Raw genomic sequence first — 8,308 nt, 5'->3', positions numbered from 1 at the left:
GCCGAGATCCAGCACCACCGCATTAGCTTCGTGCCAGCCGCATCAACCGCGTGCCATCCGCCGCCCGTTCCACCTCCCAGCAGTCAAAAATCAGCCATTTCCTCCAAGCATTCCAGCCATCCCGAGCTTCACCCGGATTCGTTCCAAGAAGAGATCCCATCGATTCCCAGCTCCAATCACTGTGATTCAGCCTTCACCGCGATTCCAGCCGACTGCATTCAACGAGCCGGTAACCCAGCTCCTTCCGGATCGGCACCCGTTTCGAGCTCCATCCCCATCTTTGCCCGAGATCCAGCCATTCTCCCAGCATCATGCCCTCGCGTGCAACAGGAATCAAGCCTCCGCAAGATCATTCCCAGCATCATGCCCTCCTCCTCTCTCGGGATCCATCACTGGTCTTCGGCGATCTATAAGAGGAAGACGAAGAAGAGAGGAAAGGGGGAGAGCTCGGTTCGAGAACAAAGCTTGCTCTATTTCGGTGAAGGGAAAGAAATAAAAAAAAAAGGAAAAGAGAATAAAAACCAAGAGAGGGTTTGAAGCGGATGGCAAAGGAGTTCTTCAGCATACCAATGGAGATGACGAGCACCATGAGCAGCTAAGCCTCGGTTTAGGGGTTTGATGAAGCCATAGAGGAGTATTCGTTTTATTTTTATTGATTTGAGTTTGTATTGTAAGATGGTTGCATGATGAAGAATTTATCAATTGATTTTATGATTTATCCAATTTATGTGAATCATTTATCTTGCATAAAATATTTTACATAGATTGATCTATTTCATCGAATCCAATACCTGTGGTTTGGAGGAGATATTCATGTGACATCAACTTCATGTTTAATGATTTAATGATCAGATGCATCATGCTAGGTTAGACAGGTCATGCTTATCGTTAGAGTAGATGGTTTGTGCTAGACTTAGATGATTCATGCTGGGAATTAGTTATAATTTTTTTTTGTGATTGCTTTGGCTTGTAGTCGGAAGCAATCAAGTCTTACATACAACTCAATCATTGAAAGCGTCACGGATATAAATCTATCGGTGGAATCTAGCCCTAAACACCTCTCTCCATAGATAATTCATACTACTACACCCATATTAATTCTTAGTTTTTATCATTTACTCTAGCTTATCCCCTTTGAAGTAATTATTTAATTAGAAAAAATAACTTGTCTCCAATCCCTATGGACCGACATCCGTAATCACTATCCTACAGGATACGTGTTATTGCGTGGTTTATTTTTGAAATTGAAATAACCGATCAATTTTTGGCGCCGTTGCCGGAGATTGCTGGCATAGTTATTCTTCCTATCATTAAAAAAAAATTACAAAAAAAAACTTTTTTTAAAATATATATATATATCTAAAATAAAAATATTTTCTATTGTTGTTACTTTTCTTACCTTTTTTTTCTCTCTTATTAATTTTTAATTTTTTTTTATATTATTTGATCAGGAATCGAGCAAAATAATCTGGGATGATCAAAAAGAGAACTGCTGGAAAAGGAATGCTGTAGAGGTTTGCCTAAAAAAAATTTAAAATTGCTGGAAAAATTTCCTTTGGTAACCTCTAAACCTTTCTTGTTTAAATTGATTATTAGCTTGAATTTTGTGGTGATTGTTTGATTTTAATCTTAGCAAAATTGTGAATGCATGCCTGATACACATACACCAATTAATCTGCACATAGTAAGGGCAATCACCCCAACAAGATAAGAACCGGATTTCATCACCGGACTCTTGCCCAACTTAAGTGAACTCAATCTCACATAGTGTCATTTTAATTAAAATCAATTAGACGTTGGCTCCTAAGGACATTCGAGCTCAATAGGATGAAGATCACCGAAAGTTGCACCAATTTCGCTCTGTGGCTTAGTTGATGTCTAGGCAAGCTTTGTCCCTATAAGGGAGACAGTTCATCTGTTCGAGACAAGTGGGTTTTAAGTGGGACCTTTGCGAATGCATCGTGACCCCTCCACTTATCTTGGAGCTTACCTGGTCAACTCGGTTCATTAGACCGGATTGGAGGCTTAGGTGCCCTCTTCAAACCAGTTAGGAGCTGTCTAGTGATTTTAGGATAAATACAAGGATTGATGTGTTTATCTTTTATAGCATGCTTGACTGATCAAGTACTAGTGTATGCAAGGGAGTCGTTCTAGAGTACGTGACCTATTACCTTTTGACCCTGAAATAGAACGGATCCTTAGGAATATTCGAGCTGAGATCAGAACATTAGAATCATCCCCACCTCTTAAGATGGCTGAAGAACAACCCAAAATCCTGAGGGAGTACTTTACTCCCACCATTTACACTTCCCCATCTTGCATTCGATTACCTGAGGTAGTAGTTGTACAATACGAAATAAAGTCTAGTGTGATCCAAATGCTTCCATCTTTTTATGGGCTCACCAACGAAGACCCATATAAATACTTAGATGAATTTCTTGAGATTTGCATCACTGTCAAGATTCAGAATTTCACTGATGATGCTTTGAAACTTAGATTATTCTCCTTCTTCCTTAAAGATGGAGCCAAACAATGGCTGAATTCTTTAGAAGCCAACTCGATTCGTTCTTGGGATCAAATGCAACAAGAATTCCTAAAAAAATACTTTTCCATAGGAAGAACGAACCATTTTAGACATGCCATCACAAGCTTCTCCCAAACTGAGGGAGAAGAATTTTATGAAACTTGGGAGAGATTTCGGGACCTAATCCGTAAATGCCCACATCATCAAATACCTAAATGGCAGCTAGTGCAATGTTTCTATGATGGATTGACTGAACGAAACCGTCAGATGATTGATGCCGCATGCGAGGGGACATTCATGCTTCGAAATGAGCATGAAGCATGGCAATTATTTGAAAATCTAAATGAAAACTCCCTCCACCATGCTTCCTGTTCTCGTCAAGCACCCCTGAGTTCTCAAAGGAAAGGGACCATTTGTGAAATAAGTCATTCTATGGACCTGTCTAGCAAGGTAGATGCATTGTCCTATAAGATTGACCAACTAATAATAGGTGGGCATTACATGAACTCTTCCCAAGCACAAGTATGTACTATCTGTTCTAGCCCATCCCACCCTATTCATGAGTGCCCTTCAGCGCGCCAATTTCTCGAACTCGTGCAAGAACACATCAATGCTGCTCAAACACAGCCTAGACCGGGTAATGACCCATTTTCCAATACATATAATCCAGGATGGCGAAATCATCCAAACTTTTCTTGGAAGCAGCAAGCTTCGAATACAGCCCAACCCTATTTCCAAAATTTTCAAAATCCTCAGAATTTTCAATCCCCACAAAATATTCATCCCTACCCTCCCTTGATTCAATTTCAATACACTCCTCCTCCACCCCAAAGAAACACAGCCTTTGAGGAGAAAGTGTTGAACGCCCTTCAAGGTTTGGAAACCATCACACAATTGGTGCACTCTCACATGCAATCCATCGCCAAGCTAGAATTCCAAATGGGGCAACTAGCTAATGCACTGAACAAGCGAGAGGAAGGAAAGCTTCCAAGCCAACCACTAAGTAATCCTAGGGGACAATACATGGCTCAAGAAAATCAATTAAATGCAATTCATCATGAACAAGCCAATGCTTTGACTACCTTAAGGAGTGGACGTGTAGTAGACAATAAGATTGAGGAAGATAACAATAAGGAAGATGAAGAAGAGGATAGACATGTGTCAAATAAAAATCTAAAACCTTCTTCTTCTTCAGCTAGTCCACCTTCTGCCAAAACTCACATCCCAAAGGCCCCATTTTCTGAAGCTCTTAATTCACCCTCTCCCTTTGGCAAGAAGGAAACTTCACTAGAAGAAATGATGGAGGTTTTCAAACAAGTTAAAATCAACCTTCCGCTTCTTGATGCTATTAGACAAGTTTCCTCCTATGCCAAATTTCTCAAAGACCTTTGTACCTAAAAGCAAAAATCTAGGACACATGTGCCTAGAAAGGTCTTCCTAATTGAGCAAGTGAGTTCTATTCTCCAACACAACATCCCTCCGAAATTCAAAGATCCTGGTGCTCCCACCATCTCCTGTGTCTTAGAAAATAATTTCATTGATCGAGCACTCTTAGATCTAGGGGCAAGTGTCAACCTTTTACCTTATTCAGTTTATGAGAAACTTGGTTTAGGTGAGTTAAAACTCACCTTGGTATCCCTTCAATTGGCTGATCGATCTGTAAAAACACCACGTGGGATAATTGAAGATGTTCTCGTCAAGGTAGACAAATTCTATTTTTCAGTAGATTTCATCGTCCTTGATATGGAACATGAACCTAATCCTAAGAAACAAATCCCCGTGATCCTTGGGCGCCCTTTTTAGCAACAGCCAATGCATGCTTTGTAGAACAGGGGTAATGAACATATCATTTGGAAACATGAAGGTAAAATTAAATGTGTTCAATGCGGCCGACCAACCCGCGAGGAAAGTTGAGTGTTTTATGATAGACAAAATAGATGACCTCATAGAAGGAGATGCAAAAAACTATCTCACTCAGTCTGGCTGAAGACAATAAACTTAGCACTTGTTGGGAGGCAACCCAATTCTCTTAGATTTTTTTAACATTGAGGACAATGTTAGGTTTAGGTTTGGAGGTATTTTTTAAGTATTTTTAATCATTTTTGTTTTGTTTGCATCTCTTGCATTCGTTTTTATTTCATAATGTCAGGTTTATTCGAAAAAATAAAAAATAAAAATTTGTCTTTTAAAAAAAATTGTGTTCATTTTCATTTTTATAAATTGAAAAAAAAACAAAAAAGTAATAAATAATAATGATAATAATAAAAAAGAAATTTTAAAAAAAATATTTTTTTTACCTAATTTCTATACATGAATGCGAGAATGATAAACACACAGGGTATATAAAATCTAAAAAGCCCAATGACTAGTCAGAAGAAATATAAAATTAAGTTCTTTTTATTAAGTCTCTCTTAGGGAGTTATAAGCTAATTATTACTTTGGAATTTCATTACACACTGGCCGACCCTTCTAAAGTCTAGGCTCGACATTATGTTGATAGTATAGTAGCAACCTTGGACCCTGATGAATCATACTTATATAATCCAAAAAAAAAATCATCAATAAAAATGAATTTAGTCAGGAACATCGAAAAGGGCTACCTATTGTCAAAGATCAAGTGGGCTTGTGATGAAGACTCTGAGCATAGGTCCGTAGGGAAGTCTTGATGCCCGACACCTTATGCCAATTGGTGTGAGAGTTATCGACTGATTGCTCGTTACACAGAGAAATCACCACAAGAGTAAAAGTACACAATTTATGATATTAAAAAAAAAGAAAAAAAAAGACAATAGTGTGAAAGCCATCGTTGTAAAAATTCGAGTAAACTGGAATATTAAAGATAAAGCCCGTGAGGTACTAAAATAAACATCCACAACTCTCGAAATTCTGCTGATAAGATGATTTTGAATCAGTGAGCAGGTCTTTTCGACCAATCCTTGGAAACTACTAGTATTAGCAATATTTTGGAGATCCAAACTCTTAGCTTGTGTATGGTCCAGATTTCACCGAGCACTCTAGTATAAATAAGTCTTACAACTCCCTAAACGGAAACTTAATGACTTTAACTAAGATTACATACTAACCTAGAATTTGGGCTGACTTAGTAAATAAAACCGTGTGTGCTTTGAAATTTTTATCATTTATGTATCTTAAATTAGATTTTAATTAAAAAAAAGAGTTTTTGAAATTCTTTACTAGTATGCATTTGAAATTCGATTTTCCCTTCATAGATCAATTGATCTAAAAAAAAATAACAATAATAAAAAGAGACTTATTTAAAGATAGAAGTTTATGGGTATCTTCACTGAAAATCCTCACGAGACAAAACTCGTCCACTAGGGCCACCTAGGGATTTAAAGTCTTATTGCATACGGTAAATGCAATTGCGATTCCTGCGAAAGTGAGTTAATTTCTTTTTTCTATTTTATTTTGCTCGAGGACTAGCAAAATGTAGGTTTGGGGGTGTGATAAGTGCTGATTAATCTATAATTTAATATTCTTTTTCCAGCACTTATCAATGTTCTTAAACGGATAACTACTTATTTTACCATAAAATTGAATAATCATTGAAATAAATTTAAATTATGGTAAGAAGTAAATAATTCTTTTCTTAAACCAGACTCTGAACTTATCTCTCTCTTGGTTGCGATCTTTCATGAAAACTACAGAAAAACATATAAGGAGGAGATTGTGTTGACCCGGTTCGGTAACCTGATGGAATTGTAATCAAGCTAAGGGTATAATTTAATGGGTTTTGGTCCTGATTAGATTGAAAGTTATAATTAATTATTTTTCTATGGGGAAAAGTTTTTTTTTTTAAGTCACAGTCTTGTTTATTTTATTGGTCAAGTCCAATCTATGCAGGTCAAGTCTAATAACTCAGATTGCGCTTGACCGCAGACTCGTAGCATGGGTGAAAATTCTTCATCTTAGGTAATGAAGGTGGACAGCTCGTCGTCTTCGAAAAAGGAAGGGATGATTCTTGCCAAACTCTGTCATGCCCGTCTTCCTTGGAGTTTCAAAAACGAATATCCCCTTCCGTTTTTCCGTCTTCTTCTCTGCCGAAAGGAAAGACAAAGGCGAGGATGCAGGTCGAGTCAAACTCATTTGGGATGGTCCCTGACCCGAATCACATGCACCTCGTGAATCAGACCCTCTCAGATTTTCGTTTCAGCCCAACTCATCTATTCCTTTCACCTCCAATCGAGTTCAACCATTTATGTTTTAACCTTCTCCCCCTACAACTCCCACATTATAATATTTGAGTCCGTATCACATCCATTCTCAGATTCCCGATTAATTCCCAATCTCCCCTATTCCTTCCCTCCCATGTCCAAAGAACAGATTCCTCCTTCCACGAATAACTCCCATCTCGTTCATCTCCTAGCTCATCCCCCGCCATTCCGCTCCTATCCACGGAATCATCACGCCCAGAAATCCGTTTCGAGCTCCATCCCCATCTTCGCTCGAGATCCAGCCATTCTCCCAGCATCACGCCCTCGCGTGCAACAGGAATCAAGCCTCCGCGAGATCATTCCCAGAATCACGCCCTCCTCCTCTCTCGGGATCCATCGCTGGTCTTCGGCGATCTATAAGAGGAAGACGAAGAAGAGAGGAAAGGGGGAGAGCTCGGTTCGAGAACAGAGCTTGCTCTGTTTCGGTGAAGGGAAAGAAATAAAAAAAAAAAGAAGGAAAAGAGAATAAAAACCAAGAGACAGTTTGAGGTGGATGGCAAAGAAGTTCTTCAGCATACCAATGGAGATGACGAGCACCATGAGCAGCTAATCCTCGGTTTAGGGGTTTGATGAAGCCATAGAGAAGTATTCATTTCATTTTTATTGATTTGAGTCTGTATTGTAAGATGGTTGCATGATGAAGAATTTATCAATTGATCTTATGATTTATCCAATTTATGTGATTCATTTATCTTGCATAAAATATTTTACATAGATTAATCTATTTCATCGAATCCAACACCTGTGGTTTGGAGGAGATTTTCATGTGACATCGACTTCATGTTTAATGATTTAATGATCAGATGCATCATGCTAGGTTAGACAGGTCATGCTTATCGTTAGAGTAGATGGTTTGTGTTAGACTTAGATGATTCATGCTGGGAATTAGTTATAATTTTCTTTTGTAATTGCTTTGGCTTGTAGTCGGAAGCAATCAAGTCTTACATACAACTCAATCATTGAAAGCATCACGGATATAAATCTATCGGTGGAATCTCGCCCTAAACACCTCTCTCCATAGATAATTCATACTACTACACCCATATTAACTCTTAGTTTTTATCATTTACTCTAGCTTATCCCCTTTCAAGTAATTATTTAATTAGAAAAAATAACTTGTCTCCAATCCCTGTGGACCGACACCCGTAATCACTATCCTACAGGATACGTGCTATTGCGTGGTTTATTTTTGAAATTGAAATAACCGATCATCAGTCAAGATAAAAGAAAAACACATCAAATCCTTGTATTTGCCCTAAAATTACAAGACAACTCGTAACTGGTTTGAAGAGGGCACCTAAGCCTCCAATCCGGTCTAATGAAGTAAGTTGACCAGGTAAGCTCCCAGGTAAGTGGGGGGGGTCACGATGCGTTCACAAAGGTCCCACTTAAAAACCACTTGCCTCGAACAGATAAACTGTCTTTCTTAAGGGACAAATTGCCTAGACATCAACTAGGCCACAGAGCGAAATTGGTGCAACTTTCGGTGATCTTCGTCCTATTGAGCTCGAATGTCCCTAGGGGCCAACATCTAATTATTTTAATTAAA

The 8,308-nt window shown here is 38.4% G+C and overlaps 1 non-coding gene across 1 annotated transcript; it reads right to left on the bottom strand.

The window, feature by feature from the left end:
* Positions 1-2,627: 2,627 nt before the first annotated feature.
* LOC120105756 lies at positions 2,628-2,733 on the bottom strand. Its single transcript, XR_005508069.1, has one exon. It is a non-coding gene; the product is annotated as a small nucleolar RNA R71 (small nucleolar RNA).
* Positions 2,734-8,308: the final 5,575 nt, after the last annotated feature.

This window comes from Phoenix dactylifera, unplaced genomic scaffold (assembly GCF_009389715.1).
Source record: "Phoenix dactylifera cultivar Barhee BC4 unplaced genomic scaffold, palm_55x_up_171113_PBpolish2nd_filt_p 000359F, whole genome shotgun sequence".
NCBI classification, from domain to species: domain Eukaryota; kingdom Viridiplantae; phylum Streptophyta; class Magnoliopsida; order Arecales; family Arecaceae; genus Phoenix; species Phoenix dactylifera.
The sequence above is the reverse complement of the archived record's forward strand: the minus strand, read 5'-3'. Positions and strand labels throughout refer to the sequence as shown.